General features: G+C 40.4%; 1 protein-coding gene and 1 non-coding gene across 11 annotated transcripts in view; both read left to right on the top strand.

Moving 5' to 3' along the window:
• The window catches only part of STAG1 (STAG1 cohesin complex component), a 408,398-nt gene that overhangs the window by 19,183 nt on the left and 365,202 nt on the right, over positions 1-24,013 (top strand). The window lies entirely within an intron of this gene.
• LOC112208791 (U6 spliceosomal RNA) lies at positions 9,871-9,972 on the top strand. The gene has a single exon (XR_002943351.1). It is a non-coding gene; the product is annotated as a U6 spliceosomal RNA (small nuclear RNA).

The raw sequence follows: 24,013 nt of genomic DNA, 5'->3' as shown, positions 1-24,013 counted from the left end.
GTGTGCGTTAAAAAGTTAGCCTTTGGCCAGGCACGGTAGCTCATGCCTGTAATCGCAGCACTTTGGGACGCTGAGGTGGGTGGATCATTTGAGCTCAGAAGTTTGAGACCAGCCTGGGCAACATAGTGAAACCCTCTCTACAAAAAAATACAAAAATTAGCCCGGCATGGTGGCTCGCATCTGTAGTCCCAGCTACTCTGGAGGCTGAGGTGGGAGGATTGCTTCAGCCCAGGAGGCAGAGGTTGCAGTGAGCTAAGATGATGCCGCTGCACTCCAGCCTGGGTGACAGAGTGAGACTGTCTCAAAAAAAAAAAAAAAAAAAAAGTTAGGTTTTAACCACTAGACTATATTGTGTTGTGCATAGATCCAAAGATCATTTATCTTAAAAGACATATCGTAATCTAAGTAAATGCTGAGGTTACTTTCTGTAAGCAAAGAATTTTAGTTAATTGGTTCTCATCAGCAGGTAGGGCTAGCAATAGATTAAAACTTTATTAATGAGGCCGAGCGCGGTGGCTCAAGCCTGTAATCCCAGCAGTTTGGGAGGCCGAGGTGGGTGGCTCACGAGGTCAGGAGTTTGAGATCAGTGTGGCCAAGATGGTGAAACCCCGTCTTTACTAAAAATACAAAAATTAGCCTGGCATGGTGGTGGGCACCTGTAATCCCAGCTACTCGAGAGGCTGAGGCAGGCGAATCACTTGAAACTGGGAGGTAGAGGTTGCAGTGAGCTGAGATTGCGCCGCTGCACTCTAGCCTGGGTGACAGAGCAAGACTCTGTCTCAAAAACAAAAAATTTATTAATGAGAATGGTCAGATGATAAGGTACTCTGGTTAATTGAGAGATGAAGGTTATCACCAGCATGTTCTGCTTATTAGTAAACATATTTCGGAAATTAGGCTCCTTTTCTTTCTTCAGAAAAGTGCTGCATCCTGGAAAGACATTGTAATGCTTCTTTGGTAGTTGATAAATTTTGATGGCTTTATCAGGATTATTTATGAATCTTAGCTTTTTCTTTATTATTCTGCACACAGAAGGTTAGGCATGAAACCAAGAGCAAAGTTGGAAAGTTACCTCTAGACAAAATAAGATGATGGCTTACTACTTTTTCCTCACGTTGGGATGCAGACAACAAAATTGTGACTAAGGTTTTTTTTTTTATTATTTTTTTAGTTGTGGATAAAAGATTTGATTTTATAGATACAAAGGCAGCATGGTGTAGAAGAACAAAAACTAGTGTAGGGCCAGAGATCTGAGTTTTAATTATAACTCTGCCACTAACTGTGTGTCTTTGATTGATTACTTCTCTGGGCCTCAGTTTCTTCATCTCTAAAATTAGTGTCTTTGGCCAGATAGCTGGTTTCCAAGATTTCCTGTAATTTTTTTAGTCCCTGTTGAAATAATCATGAAGTTAAGTCTTTATCAGGTAATGCAGTTTTTGATTTGAAAGTCATTAGTTTTGAAGACCTAGGTGTGATATTTTGCCTCCACACCTCCCGTCTGTTTATTGGAATAATTTATGCTTTCCGCTAGCCGATAAGCGCACAGGCCAAATAAAATGTTGATATTTAGATAGCACTTACAGTTTCTGGTGCCAGGTGTGGGCATGTGTTTGCTACATACTTGATGAAAAAGAGATAGGTTAGCAAGTGTTTTCATGTAATTTTGCTCATTGAGTCATTCATCAAGCATTTGTTGAACGTTTACAGTGAGCCATATAGTGCGGTTATAAAGACATTGAAGCACAGTTCTTGTTTTCCCGAAGTACACAAGGAGGGGCATATGAAGACTCAGAACTTAGGTAGTACCTTCTTCGGAAATCTTTACTTGATAGGCTTATTGCTCCTCTCTTTCTCCCATCCAGGGTTGATCTAAGTGTTCTCTCTGCCTTTGTATTTTAGTGGCACACAGTGCCGGGGCTGCCATGAATGGTTGTAGAATTGGTACCCTGCCTAAAGATACTTGGCCAAAGTGGTAGGGGAAGGCTGAAATCCAGATTTTATTCTGCTTGACAAATTCTATTTGCTTTTTCCACCTTTTTCTAGTTTACCTGCCCAGAGGAGAATGCTTTTTCTAATTCTTACAAAAGAACCTGTGTATTCCACCAAATATCCACCCTTTGCATTACTGTACCATAAACATTCTGTATTGCTTTTTTTTTTTTTTTGTGGTAAAGTTTTGTAGTGGGTAATGAATGCCTTGAGGTGGTTTGTTGAAGTGAGCAAATGCTTCCTGAAGGAGATGAATTCTTATGTGAGTTTTGAAAGAGAAGTGAAAGCCAGACAAGGCTAGATGTTGGAGATGAGAATGACATTCCAGGTGAAGGTACAGTGTATATATGCAAAGGGACAGAACTGTGATATATAGCCCAGTGGTTCTTAAAGTGTGGTCCTAGCACCAGTGGTGTCAGCATTACTTAGAAACTTGTTAGACATGCAGATTCTTGGCCTTCACCATAGGCCTGCCAACTCAGAAATTCTGGGGATGAGCAATCTGTGTTTTTACAGGTCTTCAGGTGATTCTGATGTAGGCTGAAGTTTAAGAATCATTGCTATAGCCCACCTCTTCAGAAAGTGTTACTTGATTGTGTTTGGAGCATGGGGTGACTAGGGAAGAGTGATTAAAATACAGAGCTGTAAGTCATGAGCAGAGTGAAGTGCCAAAGGAAAGTGTTTGAACTTTGTCCTTAGGCCAGTGGCTGCACCTTAGAATTACCTGAGAGCTTTAAAACTATAGCAGTGTCTGGGATTTGTCCCAGACCAGCTGAACCCAAATCTGAGTTTCTGATGCACAGTGAGAATTGTGAACTATATATAGTTCTGATTATAATAGTGTACATATTTATTGAAAATGTATCAAACATGGTGTCAAGTAGCTTACATGCGTAATAATTAAACAACACAGCAGTTTTATGTAGGTATTATTCCTATTTCACAGGCAAGGTAGAGAGGTTAAGTACCTTTTCCCAATGTTACATAGCTGGAAAGTGGTTGAGTCCAGGTTTTTGTGACTCTAAAGTCTAATGTCTTAAGCAATTAAAACAAAAAACCTTGGGTTCTTGAATTTGGATGGCAAAATAATGACATCTTTATTTTTACTAACCTATAACTGAAATTTAGCAGTTCCTTCAATTTCAAATGTTGGCAACAAATCACAGTTGTGTTAGCAATACTTATTTTGTCACCAACAGAAATTAGAAATATTTTCATATTAAATTACAGATTGGGTGTGGTGGTGTGGGCCTGTAGTCCCAGCTACTTGAGAGGCTGTGGTGGGAGGATTGCCTGAGCCCAGGAACTTGAGGTTGCAGTGACAGAGGGCCTGGGTGACAGAGGGCGACTCTGTCTCTTAACCAGAATTAGCCGGGCCTAGTGGCACGTGTCTGCAGTCCCAGCTACTCAGGAGGCCAAGGCAGGAGAATTGCTTGAACCTGGGAGGTGGAGGTTGCAGTGAGCTGAGATCACGCTACTGCACTCCAGCTCGGGCAACAGAGCGAGACTCTGTCTCAAAAAAAAAAAAAAAAAAAAAAGCCTGGCGTGGTGGCTCATGCCTGTAATCTCAGCACTTTGAGAGGGCGAGGTGGGTGGATCACTTGAGGCTAGGAGTTCAAGACTAGCCTGGCCAACATAGCAAAATCCCATCTCTACTAAAAATGTTAATACAAAAATTAGCTGGGCGTGGAGGCACATGCCTGTAATCCCAGCTACTCGAGAGGCTGAGGCAGGAGAATCACTAGAAACTGGGAGGCGGAGGTTTCAGTGAGCCGAGATCATGTCATGGTACTCCAGCCTGGGTGACAGCACAGCTCTGTCTCAAAAAAAAAAAAAAAAAAGGAAAACTACAGATGTTGTAGATATTTCAAAGTACAATTTCAGTACTTCAAAATTAGGGTAATTGTTAGACTAACTTCTAGATCTTATTTACTGTGTTAAAGAATCATATTACAATATTTTAAGTTGCTTTAATATATTGATAATTGTATTTGAATATAATTAATTATCTTATAAGCATGGTACCATTCACAAAGAGGGAGAGTTTAGTGGATAGCTTGATGTAGGGTAGACAGGAAATTTTAAATTCATAAATCCCTTTGTCTAGGCTGAGCGTGGTGGCTCACTCTTGTAATCCCAACACTTTGGGAGGCTGAGGCTGGCAGATCACTTGACCTCAGGAGTTCGAGACCAGCCTGGGCAACATGGTGAAACCCTGTCTCAAAAAAACAAAAACAAAAACAAAAAAACCACACACACGCAAATTAGCTAGGCACGATGGCATGCATATGTGGTCCCAGCCACTCTGGAAGCTGAGTCAGTAGAATCCCTTGAGCCAGGGAGGCGGAGGCTGCGGTGAGCCAAGATCGTGCCTTTCACTCTCGCCTGGGCAACAGGAGTGAAATCCTGTCTCAAAAAAAACAAAATCTTTACAGAAGAGACGGTCTCTCTTCCCCATCCCTCCTTTATTTGTTTTGTTAAATAGAAATGAAACCTAAGTTCTTTGTTGTTACATGTCAAAAGTATTAGATTAAAAAACACTTAGGGTTTAGGAGTGCTTTTTACTAAGCACTTCCTAATAAATTAGGGAAGAGGATTATATGCATCATCTCACCAGGCATTTTAACTATCCTGTAGTTTGATATAGTGCTGTTTAATGTAACTTTCTGCAGTGATGGAAATTTTTTTGTTTGTGCTATCCAGTGTGGTAGTTGTTAACCACAATGATGCAGAAAGAGAAAGTAATATAGTAATAGTTAACAGGAACATAATAACATTATATAATAATAGTTAACAGTATGTGTTAGATGCCAACTACTGTTCTTAGCATATTGTATATATTGACTCATGTAATCCTTACAATAGCCCTATGTGGTGGGTAGGGCTAAGTCTCTTTACAGATGAAAAAACGGAGGCATGGAGAAGTTAGTTGACTTTCCAAAGGTTATATAGGTAGTAATTAGAAGATCTGGGATTCAGACTCTGGCAGTCTGGCTTCCTTTATGCTCCCTTTATACTTCTTTATCATCTTCCCCATACCCACAAATGCATTTACATGCTGCTTTCAGAAACAAGACATTAAAAGGAATTTAAGATAAATAATTTTGTTCTAATTATTAACTAAAAGTATTGTGGTACTTTATAGTTTATTTCCCCTTTGTTACTTGATTCTAATCATGGACTCAATTTACTATTTAGTGTAAGTAAACTTGTATTCAGTGTGGTGTTTTTTTGTTTTTGATTTTTTTTTTTTGAAATGGGCTTTCGCACTTGTTGCCCAGGCTGGAGTGCATGGCGCAACCTCGGCTTACTGCAACCTCCGCCTCCCGGGTTCAAGCAGCTCCCCTGTCTCAGCCTCCCGAGTAGCTGGGATTACAGCTGCCCACCACCACACCTGGCTAATTTTTTGTATTTTTAGTAGAGATGGGGTTTCACCAGGTTGGCCAGGCTGGTCTCAAACTCTTGACCTCAGGTGATCTACCCGTCTCAGCCTCCCAAAGTGCTAGGATTACAGGCATGAGCCACCGCTCCCGGCCATGGTGGGTATTTTTAAATAACCAACACCGATATTGTTAATAATCTAGATGTTTTTCCTCCCAAAGGTTAAAGTTAGGTTCTAAAATTTAATAATAATATGATTATTTTCCTTACTGAAACAAAATGTAATTCTTAGGTCATTTTGTGATGAGTTGGCTTTGGTTAATGGATATTTCGCTTTCCCTAGAGAACATATTTGAATAACTAACCTGTTACACGTACTAGCATGTTGTGTTCCTAGAGACCCAAAAGGGGGAAAGTATCTCTCAGAGACAGAGTTCCATCCTTAACTATATTCAGGCCAACCTGGTGGTAGATTAAAGGGGTGAGAGAACTGTCATTTCTCAAGTATCTGTTATAGGCATTATTTTTGGTGCTTTAAATACATAGCTATCATTTATTGAATACAAGCTTTTTATTAAGACTTTGAAGTGCTTTAGATTCATTACATGCCATTTTCTTCACATATAACCCTTCAGAGAATATGGCAAAGATGTTTTTACAGATGAGGGCTTTGTTAGGCTCTTTTTCTTCTCTCTCCTCCCCTCCCCTTCACTTCAAGGGGAAATGATCATAAACATAGATGGGGAATGAGATTGGGGTGGTGCTGGGATTATCACTGCTGCCAGCTCGCCTATTACTTAAGGCTGTCCAAGTTATACATTTTTCATTTCATTTATATACTGGAAAAGAAGGTAGACGGTATTTATTCTTACATGAGAGACAGTATCATGTAAACAAAATAATCATATATTATGATGAATGCTGTGTATGAAGGGAATAAATGAGGTGTTATGATGGATAATAATGAGGTACTTAACATTAAAAAAGGCCAGGAAAGGCATCTCTGAGGGTGTGAAATTTAAGCTGAGGATGTGTACAGAACCTAGGCAAGAATGGTCCAGATACAGGGAAGAGCAAGGATAAATCTTTTTAGCAGAAATGGCTCTAGGAATTCAGAGAAGGCCATAGTGACTAGAGGGAACATAATGCAGGAAGAGTACAGTGGTGTTGCATGAGGTTAGAGAGGTAAGCAGAGTCTGGATTATGTAGGGCGTATTTGGGATAGTTAGGACTCATAAATTTTATTATAAGTGAAATGAGAAGCTGTTAGAGAGTTTTAAGAAGAGGAATGTTTAAAAAACATTCTTCTAGGACGGGTGCAGTGGCTCATACCTGTAATCCCAGCACTTTTGGAGGCCAAGACAGATTGATGGCTTGAGGCCAGGACTTTGAGACCAGCCTGGTCAACATGGCAAAACCCCATCCCTACTAAAAATACGAAAATTAGCTAGGCAAGGTGGCGCACACCTGTGATCCCAGCTACTTGGGAGACTGAGGCAGGAGAATCACTTGAACCTGGGAGGCAGAGGTTGCAGTGAGCCGAGATTGTGCTGCTGCACTCCAGCCCAGGTGACAGAACAAGACTGTCTCAAAACAAAACATATTCTTCTAGCTTAGTGGTTCTCAACTGAGGGCGATTTTGCTTCCCAGGGGACATTTGGCAATGTCTAGATTTTGATTGTCACAACTGGGAATAATGGTTTATGCTGCTGGCATCAGTGGATAGAAACCTAGGGATTATGGTGTATGCTGCTGACATCAGTGGATAGAGACCTGGGGATGATGGTGTATGCTACTGGCATCAGTGGATAGAGATCAGGGATGCTGCTAAACCTTCTGTAATGCACAGAACAGTAAACAACTATTGGCCCAAAATGTCACTAGTGGCAAGGTTGAGAACCCTTGCTTTTGCTATTGTGTGAATATTGGAGTGGTGGGTGGGGTGTGGGGAATGCAAGAGGGAGGGTTAGGTTGTTACAGTGTACAGGTGACAAGATACAGTGCCTTGGATGATGGTTGTAATAGAGATACTACTGAGAAGTGTTCTTATTCTGTATGTGTATTGGAGTTAGAGTAGATAAGTGAGGAAAGGGATAAGTCAAGGATGATCTCCAGGTTTCTAACTAATAATTGAGTGATTTGTGATACAGTCCTAAAGTAGGGAAGACTGGGAATGAAGTGTTCTGATTTTTAAAATTTTATTTCATTGAATTTGAGTTGCTATTAATAGAAGACACAACACTATTTTAGGGTACAATAGGAAGGAAGCAGTAACCTCATGCTGTCTATACTTGGTCACACCAGCCATTCATTGCTTTGAAATCTTATCTGTTCTCAGGGATATGGCAGTTTCTTCTACCTTTATTTGTATTGCGTGGCATATGATAGGCTGTCCTTCTGCATGTGTCTCAGTAACAAAACATAATACAGCTTCATCTACTTGTGGCTGTTCTCATATCCCATAAGTCATCACTTTACTGTTGCTTTGCAAGAAAACATAGAATTGGCGTTATTACTAGCAATAATTAATACTTAACTTGCTAATACAGATTTTTTTTGTGCCTTTCTGCATACTTAATAACTTTTCAGTGCCAAATTGTAGAGTAGTATTTTGAAAGCAGTTAAACACAACATGCATGGAACCAGCAATGTTAATAGCTCAAGTGATGATCATTGGTCAAGCTAGTCAGGTTTTAGAAATAGGAAATAATTCTTTTGTCAGAAGACCTTATTTTAAACACACACACACACACACACACCCCTATAATTTTGTTTTCTAGTTCTTGCCTACTGAAGAGTGGTAATATTGATGTACAGAGTGACTCATTTGCTTAGGGTAAGATTTTTGGTAAAGGTTCACTAAGAAATTTAGAAGCTTCCTTAGTTGATTTAAAATATGGGAAAAAATATCACTAGATTTACACAGAAATGTTGAGGAACATCTAGATTTGCAATTATAATACTTTAAGTATTAGACTATTTCCATTTGGAACCTTTCTAGTTCACTTTAACAAGACAATTTGAATTGTCAGCCAGGAGCATTTCATTTTCTAAAATAAGAAGAAATGATACTTTGCTATAGAAGACCTATTCATGATTTTTTACATATGTTTAATGTTTTTTTTTGAACAGACATTCACAGTCTCTTTTCAGCCTTATAGAGCTCTGTCCCAATGTATCATCCCCTCCTGCCTTTATTTTCTTAACTAGCTGAGAACCTTATTTACCTCTCAAAATATGTTCATCTGCTTTGCATTTTTGTCTTTTCATTGCATTTGTCTAAAACCCAACCACATCACTTCATCTTTCTGACTTCTGTGTACCTGGCTCTGAGCTACTGAGCACAGCTGGAGAAAATAACAAACTTGTAGACTGGAGCCACTAAGTATTCATGCTCTCCAATCTTAATTGCAGCATTACCCAGTAATTCTCCTTTGTTCCTAGTTTTTTCTCATTCCTCATACAGTTACTTAAAAACTTGTGATCTCCTATAGCCCCCTTACTTTACCACTTCCCTTCTCTTTTTCAGTAGATGACCTCATCTGTTCACTGTGAAACTTGAATTTAATTATTATTTTATTTCTGGGAGATGTTGAAAAAGTTTGAAATGAGACCACATAGAGATCACCTTAACATTTGTGGTGCATGTTGCTTGGAGGCATACAGAAAACTAAAGTATAAATTTTAGGACAAAAACGGAAAGATATATCTTTGTGGTAATTTTAGTGAGGCTACTATGAGGTAGTTTTAGTACATCATTTTTTTTTCCTTTTTTTTGGAGACAGGATCTTGCTCTGTTGCCCAGGCTGGAATGCAGTCATGGCTTACTGCAGCCTCAACCTCCTGGGCTCAGGTGATCCTCCCACCTCAGCCTCCTAAGTAGCTGTTACCACAGGTGTGCACCACCATGCCTGGCTATTTTTTTGTATTTTTATTAGAGATGGGGTCTCACCATGTTGCCTTGGCTGGTCTCAAACTTGGAAGCTCAAGCAATCTGTCCTTCTTGGCCTCCCAAAGTGCTGGGATTACAGGTGTGAGCCACCACACCTAGCCCCATAGTGTAATTTTTTTTTTTTTTTTTGAGATGGAGTCTAGCTCTGTTGCCCAGGCTGAAGTGCAGTGGCACTCACTGCAAGCTCTGCCTCCCGGGTTCATGCCATTCTTCTGCCTCAGCCTCCCGAGTAGCTGGGACTATAGGTGCCCGCCACCACTCCCGGCTAATTTTTTGTATTTTTAGTAGAGACAGGGTTTCACCGTGTTAGCCAGGATGGTCTTGATCTCCTGACCTTGTGATTCGCCCACCTTGGCCTCATCTCCTGACCTCGTGATCCGCCCGCTTCAGCCTCCCGAAGTGCTGGGATTACAGGCGAGAGTCACCGCGCCCGGCCCCATAGTGTAATTCTTAATACCACTTTTATAATGGAACCAAATTATTTAACTTCACCCCTTCTGATCTGTAAGCAATTTATTTCATTTCTTTTGATAAATAATGTAAAAAGAGTGCTCACTTTGGCAGCACATACACTAAAATGGGAACCATATAGGGATTAGCATGGCCTCTGTACTAAGAAAAAAAGAATGTAAAAAGAGTATTAGATATTCAACAAGATTCTAAGATAAGGGGCTTCATTATTTTCGTTTACATATAAAATTAAAATGATTTACTTAGTTCCAAATTGAACTATTTGATTCTGTTATACTGCCTTCAGTATTATTTTTAAATCTTCTATTTCCCTTTTTTATCCAAATTCTGAGCGTTTCTCTTTATTGTGTCCTATCTTGATCTCTTGTCTGTAAGCTTATTATCTTTTTTGAAGACTTTCTCTGACTGCTTTATAAGACTGCAGAAAAATAATCCTTGATTTTCCTGGCAGCTCAGGCGTTCTTGGTTTTATTTGGTTGACCTTTTAGACACTTCCAATGTCTAAGGAAGGAACTGCTGGATTCGGAGATCAATGACTTGGATTCTAATCCAGATTAGTCAATTTATTAGCATCATGTGCTTCTGTAAATTACTTTTACCTCTCTGCGTCACTTGTATTGGTAATAAATAGGTATGTCCGTGTCATCTCAGAGCATATTGGCTAGCAAATGAGCTAATGTTAACAGTGCTCTGTAAACTATGAAATATGAATATAAGTGGTAGTTCTTTTGGGGGGACATTTTGTACATCCACAGATTTCTTTTCTTTTTCTTTTCTTTTTTTTTTTTTTTGAGATGGAATCTTGCTCTGTCACCCAGACCTGGAGTACAATGGCACAATCTTGGCTCACTGCAACCTCCGCCTCCTGAGTTCTAGTGATTCTCCTGCCTCAACCTCCCGAGTAGCGGGATTACAGGCGCCCGCTATTATGCCCAGCTAATTTTTGTATTTTTAGTAGAGACAGAGTTTTGCCATGTTGGCCAGGCTGGACTTGAACTCCTGACCTCAGGTGATCTGCCTGCCTCGGCCTCCCAAAGTGCTAGTATTACAGGTGTGAGCCACCGTGCTCAGCCCAAGTTGGTTCATTTTAGTTGTGACTGTTATTGAGCTCAGATAGCTTGATAAATCTGTCTTCACTATAGCAGATCTGGGTCAGGACACATTCTCCTGGGACTGTGTTGGAGACAAACTGCCAAATTTAATTTGTTTGAATACTCCTCACCATTGAGTTAATTTGGTTTCAGCTTGATATAATCATTTACAAGATCTGGGTTCTGCTTCCCATGCCACCTATTTTGGATTTTATGTATTTACTTTGTTCATTCCACACAGATGGTTTATCTTGTTTCATTCTTCTTAATTTAATGCTCAGTGTTCACTTAAGATTTTTTTTTTTTTTTTGAGACGGAGTTTCGCTCTTGTTGCCCAGGCTGGAGTGCAATGGCGCGATCTCAGCTTACCACAACCTCTGCCTCCCGAGTTCCAGCGATTCTCCTACCTCAGCCTTCCGAGTAGCTGGGATTACAAGTATGCACTACCATGCCCAGCTAATTTTATATTTTCACTAGAGATGGGATTTCTCCGTAATGGTCATGCTGGTCTCGAACTCCTGGCCTCAGGTGACCTGCCCGCCTTGGCCTCCCAAAGTGCTGGGATTACAGGCGTGAGCCACCACTCCCGGACTCACTTCAGTTTTAAAAGAGCCACTTGTGGATTGGATTTATCCTTACAAAGTTGAGTGAGATATATATTGCTTCTAGTGCATTCTTGCTTTTGCATCTAGGAAGAGTATGGATTTTGCAGTCCATCCTAGATTGCCCTGTCAAGTATTTAGCTGAAACTTTGGAGCAAGTTACTTTTTTGAGATCGATCCATCCATCCATCCATCCACCCACCCACCCACCCACCTACCCAGCCACCCACCTACCCACCCACGCATCCATCCACCCATCTACCCACTTATCATCCCAGAGGCACCGTAGTGCTGCTGCTCCTTGCTTTTCTGTTTTTCCTTGACAGATACGTTGAGGTATAATTTACATAACATAAAATTCTCCCATTTTAAGTGTACAATTCAGTGATGTTTAGTTAATTTGGAAAACTATGTAGCCAACACTACCTAATTTCAGAATACTTCTATCACCCCCCAAAGAAGAAAATCTGTGCCCATTTGTAGTCATTTCTCATTTTCTAATCTTAGGGTACTACTAATCTATTTTCTGTCTCCATAGATATGCTTTTTTTGGGACATTTCATAAAATTGGAATCATTTATATGCTTTTATGTTTGGCTTTTATTTAGCAATGTTTTTGAGGATAATCCATGTTAAGGCATGTTTCAATACTTTCTTGTATTTTGAAGAGTTCTTCATTTTATTAATTTGTTTACTTCATGGACATTTGAGTTTCAAACATTTGGCTGTTGTGAATAATGCTGTGAACATTCCTTTACAAGTCTTGGTGTAGACATATGTTTCATTCCTCTTTGGCAGATACCTAGGATTGGAATTGCTCGGTCATGTAGTAAATTTATGTTTAATATTTTAAGAAACCGCTAAATTGTTGTCCAGAATGGTTGTACTGTTTTGCCCCCTCCCTGCCTGCCTTTTTTTAATTTGAGGTAGAGCCCTGCTCTGTCACCCAGGATGGAGTGCAGTGGCGTGATCTTGGCTCACCGCAACCTCCGTCTCCCAGGTTCAAGTGATTCTCTTGCATCAGCCTCCCGAGTAGCTGGGATTACAGGCCCCCCCCCCACCACACTTGGCCAATTTTTTTGTATTCTTAGTAGAAATGGGGTTTCGCCATGTTGGCCAGGCTGGTCTCAAACTCCGGACCTCATGTGATCCACCCACCTTGGCCTCCCAAAGTGCTGGGATTACAGGCATGAGCCACCACGCCTGGCCACCTCTATTTATCCGAATATTTAAGATAACTATTTGATTAGAATTCAGTATCACATGACATTAGCTGTTACCATAGAAGAAGAATCATAGATAGCATCACAGGATTCTATTCCAGCTAGTAAAAAATAATAAAATACAAGTATGTCACATGCAAAAATATAATGTTTAATGATTAAAACCTAGATTTCTACCAGGTGAGCATGATTGCTTGAAAATTTCACTTAAAGACACTCCTTAGAACAGTGTAAAAATGTATTATTAATACTTTATTAAAAAACTTTTAATTATGGAAAATTTCATACAATACAGATGAAGACAAAATAGTTTATTGCCTCCTCACATACTTTTTACCCAGCTTCAAAATTCACTCATTCCAGTTTTGTTTCATCTATACTCATACCTAGACTCTTCTCCCCAATATCGTAAAGATAAATATATTCCCATTATCACATCTAAAGCCTTCCATAATAATTCTTTACTAAGAATTGGTTACTTTTGATTAGTGAGATACAGAAATAAAAATTTCAATTTATTTTTACCTTTGTTTAAAAATGGAAATATTTTGGAGTGGTTTTTTACAGTAAATACACGAGTCTGTGTGTGTATATGTTTTAAAGAAATCTCTTTAGGGATTTTAGGTCCTGTGCTTTCCTCCCCTTCTATCAGAAAAAAATTATAACAAAATTTTGAGGGTGTGGAGGCTGAGAGGATGTTTTCATTTGGTCCATTTACATGAGAATAAATAGCTTTAGAACATGGGATGAGGTCCAATTTGAATTCATTTTATTACTGCTTTAGAGGAATTATTTCTATCATTTGCATTAGAAATCCAATTGCTTTAAAATTAAATTCTAAATTTTACTTTCTATACGTGATTCCTTGTTTGGATTATGGATCTCACTGGATAGTCTGAGATCCATCATCTCTTTTCTGTGTTGTTTTCTGAAAACTACAATTTTTTTCCATATTAATTAATTTATTGAGACAGAGTTTCACTCTTGTTGCCCAGGCTGGAGTGCAATGGCACGATCTCCGCTCACTGCACCTTCCGCCTCCTGGGTGCAAGTGATTCTCCTGCCTCAGCCTCCCACGTAGCTGAGACTACAGGTGCCTGTCACCACACTTGGGTAATTTTTGTATTTTTAGTAGAAATGGGATTCTGCCGTGTTGGCCAGGCTGGTCTCAAACTCCTGGTCTCAAGTGATCCACCTGCCTCGACCTCCCAAAGTGCTGGGATTACAAGCATGAGCCACCACACCCGACCTCCATATTATTTAGAATTGATTTCTCATTAGTAACAAAATGCTTTTAACACCAAAATCAATAACTGTTTATAGTAAATCTTGGCTTTGATTTTGTTCTATGTCTGATCTATATAGGCAGCTCTGCTTTTTTGAGCCTCAGTCCATATATAAAATAGGGATATTATAATATGATAAGATAATGAGAAGGTTAAGTGTGTGTAGATTTCTTTTGGTGGTGGGAATAGGTGTTGAGGCAGGGTTAACAATACCTTGTGGTTTTATGCAGTATGTATTTACAAAGAAGAGCAAAGAGAAATAGAACAGACAAAAACGATTAAGTGTTGCTGTGTACACGTTGCTGTTATAAACCATTTATGTAAATTCCCATTTGATCCCTGTGACAATGATGGTGGTATATGTTGTTGTTATCATTCCAAACCACAATTCGTAATTGTGAAGTAATTTACAGAAGATATATATTGTTATCCTCACTTCATATATGAGGAAACTAGGCTTGGAAAAATATAGTAATTTGCAGAAAGTCTTACAATTAGTTAGTGCAGCTTTAATTGGAAAGTTTATGCTTCTTTCTACCACCGTGGTATACTTTCCACTGTGGGCAGTTGTCTTATCAGGGAGGGAATGCAGTTGTTTTTGCTCTCCTTTTTTAAAGCACTGAAATGTTAGAGGTTACTTTAATAATTGGATTGGTTAGCTAATTAGAATATAGAGTTTTTTGTTTGTTTCTTTTTAAAGAGACAGGGTCTCACTTTAGTTGTCCCGGCTGAAGTGCATTGGTGCCATCATGGCTCACTGCACCTTCAGCTTCCTGGCCTGAAGAGCTCCTCCTGCCTCAGCTTCCCAAAGTGTTGGCATTACAAGCATGAGCCAGCGTGCCTGGCAGGAATGTAGTTCTTTTTTTCTTTTTTTTTTCTTTTTTGAGATGGAGTTTCGCTCTGTCGCCCAGGCTGGAGTGCAGTGGCGTGATCTCGGCTCACTGCAACCGCTGCCTGTAGGGTTCAAATAATTCTACTGTCTCAGCCTCCCGAGTAGCTGGCACTGCAGGCACCCGCCACCATGCCCGGCTAATTTTTGTATTTTTTTTTAGTAGAGGTGGGGTTTCACTATATGTTAGTCAGGCTGGTTTTGAACTTCTGACCTCAGGTGATCCACCCATCTCAGCCTCCCAAAGTGCTGGGATTACAGGTGTGAGCCACTGTGCCCGCCATGACTTAAGTGAGATGAACCATGAAAAGTGAACCATGAAAATTCAATTTATGTTTTTAATTGTTGTTATTATTTTTTGAGATGAAGTCTCTCTCTGTCGCCCACACTGGAGTGCAGTGGCGCCATCGTGGCTCATTGGAACCTCCACCTCCCAGGTTCAAGCAATTCTCTTGCTTCAGCCTGCTGAGTAGCTGGGACTACTGGCATGCACCACTACACTGGCTAATTTTTTTTATTTTTAGTAGAAACAGCGTTTTGCCACGTTGGCCAGGCTGGTCTCGAACTTCTCACCTCAGGTGATCTGCCTGCTTTGGCCTCCCAAAGTGGTGGGATTACAGGCATGAGCCACTGTGCCTGGCCATCATTTCAGTTTATATATATGTTTTATACATACTTAAAAAAAAAAAAACTACAGTAGTTATTGATAATGTCTGGTAGATTTTTCCCATTTATTTGCCTTTTGTAAAAACGTTTTTCACAATTCCCTTTTATTGTGAAATAAAACACATAAAGTTAATTAGATATAAATATACTGCTTAAAATTTTTTTTCTTTTTTGAAACGGAGTCTTGTTCTGTCACCAGGCTGGAGTGCAGTGGTGTGATCTCGGCTCACTGCAACCTCTGCCTCCTGGGTTCAAGAAATTCTCCTGCCTCAGCCTCCTAAGTAGTTGGGACTACAGGTGTGTACCACCACGCCTGGCTAATTTTTTGTATTTTTAGTAGAGACGTGGTTTCACTGTGTTAGCCAGGGTGATCTCCATGTCCTGACCTCATGATCCGCCTGCCTTGGCCTCCCAAAGTGTTGGGATAATAGGCGTGAGCCACTGCACCGGGCCTAAATAATTATTATAAACACAAACTAGCCCTGGTGCAGTGGCTCATACCTGTCATCCCAACACTTTGGGAGGCTGTGGCGAAAGGATTACTTGAGCCCTGGAGTTTGAGACTAGCTTGAGTAACATAGCGAGACCCTGCCTCTATTTAAATTTAAAAAAAAAAAAAAAAAAGTTAAAAAACCCCACATACACAAATTTTATCTGGGTCAAGAACCAGAATGTCAGCACCACCTAACTCTCTTACTGTGTGCCCCTTTGTATTTCATACGGTACCCTCCCTTTCCTCTAAAAGAACAATTATCTTGACTTTTATTTTATATACATATATGAAATATATATAATATATATATGAAATATATATAATATATATATATTTGTTGTTTTTTTTTTTTTGAGATGGGGCTTGCTCCTTTGCCCAGGCTGGAGTGCAGTGGCATAATCATGACTCACTGCAGCCTTGACCTCCCAGGTTCAAGTGATCTTGCCATCTCAGTCTCCCAGGTAGCTGAGAATATAGGCATGTGCCACCATGCCCAGCTAATTTATTTTATTTATTTATTTATTTTTATTTTTGAGACGGAGTCTCGCTCTGTCACCCAGGCTGGAGTGCAGTGGCACGATCTTGGCTCACTGCAAGCTCCGCCTCCTGGGTTCATGCCATTCTCCTGCCTCAGCCTCCCAAGTAGCTGGGACTACAGGCGCCCGCCACCATGCCTGGCTAATTTTTTGTATTTTTAGTAGAGACGGGGTTTCATCACGTTAGGCAGGATGGTCTTGATCTCCTGACCTCGTGATCCACCCGCCTCGGCCTCCCAAAGCGCTGGGATTACAGGCGTGAGCCACCACGCCCGGCCTAATTTTCTTATTTTTCGTAGAGACGAGTTCTCGGTACGTTGCCAGGATTCTCAGACTCCTAGGTTTAAAAGATCCTCCTGCCTTGGTGACCCAAAGTGCCGAGATTACAAGTGTGAGCTACTGTGCTTGGCCAGTTCTCTTGTTCTTAAAAAATATTTTCACACCCTAAGTCTTTATTGCTAAATACTGTGGTTTGATGTTCTGTTTTTGAGCTTCACATAGATGAAATTACACTTTTTTGGGGGGTAGGGCCTTGCTTTGTTGCTCAGACGGGAGTGCAGGCTCTGTTTCTCAGGCTGGAGTGCAGTGATGCAATCATGGCCCTGGGCAGCCTCCACCTCCTGGGTTCAAGTGGTTCTTCCTGAGCATGAGCCGCCTTGCCCTGCTAATTTTCAATTTTTTGTTCTTTTTTTGTTTTTTTGAGAGAGAGTCTTGCTCTGTTGCCCAGGCTGGAGTGCAACCGCACGATCTTGGCTCACTGCAACCTCTGCCTCCGGGGTTCCGGTGATTCTCCCTGCCTCAGGCACCCGAGTAGCTGGGATTACAGGTGCCTGCCACCATGCCCAGCTAATTTTTGTATTTTTAATAGAGACGAGGTTTCTTCATGTTGGCTAGGGCGGTCTTAAATTCCTGACCTCAGGTAATCTGCCCACTGTGGCCTCCCAAAGCGCTGGGATTAAAGGCTTGAGCCACAGCGCCCAGCCAAGTTATAAATTTTTTGTAGAGACAGGATCTTGCTATATTGCCCAGGCTGGTCTCTAACTCCTGGCCTCAAGTGATTCTCCTGCCTCAGTCTCCTAAAGTGTTGGGATTACAAATGCTAGTTACCGTGCTTCCCCACAGTGTATTTTTTTTTTTTTTTTTTTTGAGGTGGAGTTTCGCTCTGTTTCCCAGGCTAGAGTGCAGTGGCATGATCTTGGCTCAGTGCAACTTCCACCTCCCGGATTCGAGCGATTCTTCTGCCTCAGCCTCCCGAGTAGCTGGGATTACAGGTACGCACCACCACGCCCGGCTAATTGTTGCATTTTTAGTAGAGTCGGGATTTTACCACGTTGGTTAGACTGGTCTCGAACTCCTGACCTCAAGTGATTGTCCCGCCTTGGCCTCCCAAAGTGCTGGGATTACAGGAGTGAGCCACCATGCTCAGCTGCACACTATTTTTTGTGTCTTGCTTCCTTGGCTCAGCATTGTTTGTGAGATTCATCCATGTTGTGGGACCCGTAGTTCATTTTTAGGAACTATATACTTGTGTGATTACGCCACATTTATCCATTCTATTCTTGATGGATATTACATTATTTTTAGTTTGGGACCATTGTAAGTATTACTGCTGAGAACACTCTTGTGGTTTTGTTTTGAGACGGAGTTTTGCTTTTGTTGCCCTGCCTGGAGTGCAGTGGTGCAATCTTGGCTCACTGCAACCTCCGCCTCCCGGGTTCCAAGTGATTCTCCTGCCTCAGCCTCCTGAGTAGCTGGGATGACAGGCACCCGCCACTGTGCCTGGCTAATTTTTGTATTTTTCGTAGAGATGAAGTTTCGCCATGTTGGCCAGGCTGGTCTCAAACTCCTGACCTCAGGTGATCCACCTGCCTCAGCCTCCCAGAGTGCTGGGATTACAGGCATGAGCCACTGTGCCCAGCCTCATATGTGTTTTTTAATGCACATGTGAAGCCATTTCTGTTGGATATATATCTAAGATCGAAATCTCTTGGTCATAAGGTATGTTGTTAGTAGAAAAGGCCAAATTGTTTTCCAGAGTGGTTTTACTAAACTTTTCTTCCAACAGCAGCATGTGAGAATTCCCTTTTATATTCTCCTGAGTGCACATTATTGCCAATCTTTTAAAATTGTAGCCATTTTTGATGGCTTTAATTTGCACTATCTCTGGCTACTAATGAGTTTGAGCATCTCAGTGCTGACCATTTTGATGTCCTATTCTGTAAAGTGATTGTTCTCATCACTTATCTATTTTTATTTTTAATTAATGCATATTTTGATTCATAGGAGCTTTTTATATATTCTTAATATAAGGCATTTGTCAGTTTAAGTAGGTTACTTACGTCTTCTCCCATTCTGTAGTTTGCTTGTGGTGCCTTTTTATATGGTATCTTTTGGTGCAGAAAAGTTCTCTGTAGGCTGGGTGCGGTGGCTCACACCTGTAATCCCAGCACTTTTGGAGGCCGAGGCAGTTGGATCATGAGGTCAGGAGATCGAGACCATCCTGGCTAATGTGATGAAATTCTGTCTCTACTAAAATACAAAAAATTAGCTGGGTGTGGTGGCGTGCGCCTGTAGTCCCAGTTACTCAGGAGGCTGAGGCAGGGGAATCGCTTGAATTGGGTAGGCGGAGGTTGCAGTGAGCCGAGATCATGCCACTGCATTCCAGCCTGGCGACAGAGCAAGAGTCCATCTCAAAAACAAACAAACAAAAAAAGTTATCTGAATAGGTACATACGTCAGGTTTTTTTCCGTTAAACAGTGCTTTTCTGTGTTCTGTTTTAAAATTTTTTTTCTTCCTTGGAGGTAATGGAGTTATTCACATCATCTATAAACTTTTATTTACTTCTCTCATTTAGATACGTAATATGTAATTCACCTGGAATAGATTTTTGTGTGTGTGTAGTTTTTAGGTCAAGTTTTATTTTTTTTCAAATGGATATCCAGTTGTTCCAGCACCATTTATGAATAAACAAACAAAAAAACTTTTGCCATCACTCTGGAGTGTTGTGTTTTCATAAGTCATGTCCATAGATGCATGCTATGTGTCTGGGCCTTTATCCTGTTACATTAGTCTGTCTAGCCTTGTACCAATATCACTGCCTCATTTATTGAGCTTAATAAAATAAATCTAAATATCCTGTAGAATAAGTCTCCTTTTTTTTTCCTTGAAACATGCTCTCGCTCTGTTTCCCAGGCTGGCGTGCAGTAGCGTGATAACAGTGTACTGTAGTCTTGACCTCCTGGGCTTATACGATCCTCCTATCTCAGCCTCCCGAGTAGCTGGGACCGTAGGTGTGAGCCACCATGCCTGGCTAATTTTTAAAATTATTTGTAGAGACGAGAGCTCCCTATGTTACTCAGGCTGCCCAGCTTGTTCTTTTTAAAGATTTGCTAGTCTGTTCTTTTGCATTTCCATGTACATTTTAGAATCACTGCATTAATTTCTCCCCCTAAGTAAACAGAGTAACCAACTTAACCTCCAACCAAACCACAGAATCTTTTGGGCTTTTGGTTGGGATTATACTGTTGCCTTAGATCAATTTTGGGATGGGCAGAATTGACATCCTTTATGGTTTTCTAGTTAGAAGTCTTGCATATCTTTTGTTAGATTTATTCTTAGATACTTGATTTTCTTATGCCATAGTAAGTATATATATATATATTTTTCTTTTTGTAAGTGGGATTTCAGAAATTGTCATACTTTAACCAGGAGTTTTATAGCAAAGGTTTTTGTGAAAAATTATATTGTATATAAGTTTAAGTCATTGTCTAAAGCATCTCCAGTATTTATAAAGCCAGAGGGAGTCCAGGATGGTACACAAATAATGCTTCTGATGGTGTCATTTTCCTTTTTGTTTTCAAGCAGGACTGGGTAAAGTATCATATATTGAAATACAAACACAATAACATGACCATTTCACTTCATTTTTTTTTTTGGTAGGGGGACTTTGGCATTTAGTTTCATTTATGGTTTTAATCTATTCATGAAAGTAGTTGGTTAAATAAAATGGTTTATTTACTATTTTTGAGTTTTAGATTTTTCTTCTTGGCAAACTTTATTTTGGGTTAGGTAGTTTCTTCACTCGATGGTTGGAATGGGGGAGGGGCTATAATTAAACCAACATCGAAGTGAAATACAGTATGCACATTGCAATCTTGTTTCAGTGGAAGTGAAGTAAAAAGACTTGAAATTCTGGTACTATGGAAGAGAAGCAAAGTACCGGGTAGGCTTAATACTGCATAGTGTTGTGTGTGAGAGAGACAGAAAAATGCTTATTTCTGAATACTTGAACCGGAGCTTTGGAATTGGAGCACTGTAATAGAGAGGAAGAAAAGGATCAGAATACAGGGAAAATGAAATAGCATGGAGAAGAGAATGATAAAACAAAATTTTAACAGCTTAGTTCCTGGAAAACCATTATAAAATCAGACTGTATTACTGTGTGAAAGTTGATAAGCATTTTTATAAAAACTTAATGTTGGAATTGTGTTTGGGTGAACTTTTCTGGGTCTTAAGGACAGGTTATCCAGAAAGGAAGGAAGAAGAACAAAAACCCCAGCATGTTTCCAGGGGTATATGTAGCCCCCCAAAAATGCTGTTGTATTGTTTTATGAATAAAGTCTGATACTTATCTGGAGTTCCCAATCCCTCCTCCCCACCTTTTAAAAATTTATTTTATTTTATTTTATTTTTTGAGATGGGGTCTCACTCTGTTGCCCAGGCTGGAGTGCAGTGTTGCAATTTTGGCTGACTGAAACCTCTGCCTCCTGGGTTCAAGCGATTCTCATGCCTTAGCCTTCCCAGTAGCTGGGATTACAGGTGTGTGCCACCATGCCCAGCTAATTTTTGTATTTTTAGTGGAGATGAGGTTTCACCATGTTGGCCAGGCTGGTCTCCAACTCTTGACTTCAGGTGATCCACACACTTTGGCCTCCCAAAGTGCTGGGATTACAGGCATGAGCCACCGTGTCCGGCCCCGCACCTTCTTTCTTTAGAGAGAGGGTCTTGTTCTGTTGCCCAGGCTGGAATGAGGTGGCTTGGTTATAACTTACTGTAGCCTTGAACTCCTGGGATCAAGTGATCTTCCTACCTCAGTTTGCCTAGTAGCCGGGACAACGGGTGTATGCCACCATGCCTAGCTAATTTTATTTTATTTTTTTAGAGATGGGTCTCATGATGTTGCCCAGGCTGGTCTTGAACTCCTGACCTCAAGCAGTCCTCCTGCCTCGACCTCCCAAATTGCTGTGATTATAGGAGTGAGCTGGGCCCCTTCATTGATTAGAGAAAAATTCACCAAAACTCAGAAATAACTGGAGTTCTTCTATGTAAATGATATGGTAACCTGCTTTCCTATATAATAAATTTGTCTTCATTTAAGTTAATTATAAATTAGGCAGCCTGGGCAACATAATGAGACCCTGTCTTTTTTTGTTTTCTTTTGAGACAGAGTCTCGCTCTGTCGCCCAGGCTGGAGTGCAGTGGCATGATCTCGGCTCACTGCAGCCTCCACCTCTCGGGTTCATGTGAATCTCCTGCCTCAGCCTCCTGAGTAGCTGGGACTACAGGCATGCGCCAGCACATCCAGCTAATTCTTTTATTTTTAGCAGAGACAGGGTTTCACCATGTTGGTCAGGCTGGTCTTGAACCCCTGACCTCATGTGATCCGCCCATCTCAGCCTCCCAAAGTGGTGGGATTACAGATGTGAACCACCGCACCTGGCTGAGACCCTGTCTTTAAAAAAAAAAAAAGCCAGCTGCAGTGGTACATGCCTGTGGTCCAACTACTTGGGAGGCTGAGGTGGGAGGGTTGATTCAGCCTCGAAGGTTGAGGCTGCGGTGAGCTGTGATTGTGCCACTGTACCCCAACTTAAATAATTGTCAGGATTTACTACGTGTTACAAAACTTCCATGACTTTTAACTATAACTTGTTGACGAATGGGATGGGAGGGGTGAAACTAAGCACCTAACAATTTTAAGTAGCTATATAATAGTAATACCAACATAGTAAGCCTTGAAACTGTTTATTTCATATTAGTGTTTGATACTTCATACGGGCTTTCCAGTATTGAGTCTTTTTTTATTGAGATGAAATTCACATAACATATATTTAACCATTTTGAAGTATACCATTTAGTGTCATTTAGTGCAATTGTGTTGTTGTGCAGTCATCTCTAGTTTCAAAATGTTTTCATTATACCAAAAGAGCATCTCATATCCGTAAGTAATAACTTCCTATTTCCTTGACACCCTCCCCCCAGTCTCCTGGCAATCACTAATATGCTTTCTATCTCTATGGATTTGCTTATTTATTATATTTCTTATAAATAAAATTATATAATATTTGGCTTCTTTTACTTAGTGTCATGTTTTCAATGTTTATCGAAGTTATAGCATATATTAGTACTTACTTTTTATGGCTAAATAACATTCAATTGTATGTATATACCACATTTATTTCTTAGTTCATTTGTTGATGCACCTTTTGGCTATTATGAATAATGCTGCTATTAACATTTATGTACAAATTGCTGTGTGGATATATATTTTAATTTTTCTTGGGTGTATACCTAGAAGTGGAATTTCTGGATCATGTGGTAATTCTGTTTATCTTTTTGAGAAACGCCAAATTGTTCTCGACAGTGGCTGGCATCATTTTACATTTCTACTAGCAATGTATGAGAGTTCCTATTCCTTCACATCCTTGCTAACACTTGCTGTTTTCCTTTTTTTAAAAAAAATATAGCCGCCTGCTATTGTTTGAATATGATTTGTTTGTACCACCAAAACTCATGTTGAAATTTGATCCCCAGTGTGGTGATATTGGGAGGTGGGACCTATTGGGAGGTATTTGGGTTATGAGGGCAGATCCTTCACGAATTGCTGGTGCTGTTCTCACTGTAGTGAGTGAATTCTTGCTTTCTAGAGACTGTATTAATTCTTGAGGGAATGGATTAATTCCTGCAAGAGTGTGTTGTTGTAAAGCCGCGACATCCCTCACACTTTCCCCTCTTTGCATGTGTCCACTTCCCCATTGACCTTTTCTGCCATGTTGTAAAGTAGCACAAAAGCTGTCGCCAGAAGCTAGGGCCATGCCCTTGAACCCTTGAACTTCTCAGGCTGCAGAACCATGAACGAAATAAACTTCTTTTCGTTATAAATTACCAGTCAGGTATTCTGTTATAAGCAACACAAAATGGACTAATACCCTATTCTAAAGTTTGTAAAGTAGTATCTTTTTGTGGTTTTGACTTGCATTCTTTTAATGACCGATGAAGTTGAACATTTTTTCATGTGCTTGTTGGCCATTCGTTTATCTTCTTTGGAAAAATGTCTTTTCAAGTCCTTTGCCCATTTGTAAATTGGATTGTTTGTCTTTTGTTGTTGAGTTATAAGAGTTCTTTATGTAGTCTGGATACTGGACCCGTAAGTATTT

Source organism: Pan troglodytes, chromosome 2 (genome assembly GCF_028858775.2).
Source record: "Pan troglodytes isolate AG18354 chromosome 2, NHGRI_mPanTro3-v2.0_pri, whole genome shotgun sequence".
NCBI classification, from domain to species: Eukaryota; Metazoa; Chordata; class Mammalia; order Primates; family Hominidae; genus Pan; species Pan troglodytes.
The sequence above is the reverse complement of the archived record's forward strand: the minus strand, read 5'-3'. Positions and strand labels throughout refer to the sequence as shown.